At 27.9% G+C, this 886-nt stretch overlaps 1 non-coding gene across 1 annotated transcript; it reads left to right on the forward strand.

Moving 5' to 3' along the window:
* Positions 1–345: 345 nt before the first annotated feature.
* Positions 346–452, forward strand: LOC125614310. The gene has a single exon (XR_007344924.1). It is a non-coding gene; the product is annotated as a U6 spliceosomal RNA (small nuclear RNA).
* Positions 453–886: the final 434 nt, after the last annotated feature.

Genomic DNA, 886 nt, shown 5'->3' on the forward strand with positions numbered 1-886 from the left:
GTTGAGAAGCTGCAGGACCCAAATAAATGCTTATCCAACAGTGATATGTGGCTTTTATTTTTCCAACCGCTTCATACAGTAAATTTTTCAATTCAGTCATTATGCTTTTCAGGTCCAGAATTTGTTTTGCATGTTTTTAAAAGTAATGTGTATATTTTTGATATTTCAACTTTTTTCATATATTATTTTCTTGATTTTGTGTAGTAATTTGTGTTTTCATTTAGCTTATTAGCGATATTTAAGATAGTTGTTTTATAATAAATCCTTAAATTTAAACTGAAGTAATGCTGTATGACTAAAAGCCATAAAAAAAACAGTGTTTTAGTAAAGTTAATATGTGTATGGGTACTTGCTTCAGTAGCACATGTTCTAAAATTGGAATAATACACAGAAGATTAGCATGGCCCCTGCACAAGGATGATATACAAATTCATGAAGTGCTTCATACTTTTTTATTAATTAAAGCTAGTATTAAAATATGTTATGGGTGTAAGATTCTATACAATTTTAATTTTGGTTTGTAATTTTACATTTAATCATTTTATGGGATTCAGAATTAAAAGCATGAGTGGCTGGGATTGTGGCTCATTGGCAGAGGGCTTGCCTCACGTGTATGAGGAACTGGGTTCGATCCTCAGCACCACATAAAAATAAATAAATAAAATAAAGATATTGTCTGTATACAACTAAAAAATATTTTAAAAAATAATTAAAAGCATGAAATATCAATAAATCTACTAAAGTGTATTGCATGTATATATTATGTAATTTTTAATATAAATAACATGTTGGGGGGGTCAGTAGTAAAAAGAAAGTTGTAGGCAATTCAGTTAAACTGTTAATAATTTGATATAATTAATAATTTGATGACATTGGAATATGTTAT

This window comes from Marmota marmota, unplaced genomic scaffold (assembly GCF_001458135.2).
Source record: "Marmota marmota marmota unplaced genomic scaffold, marMar, whole genome shotgun sequence".
NCBI lineage: Eukaryota > Metazoa > Chordata > Mammalia > Rodentia > Sciuridae > Marmota > Marmota marmota.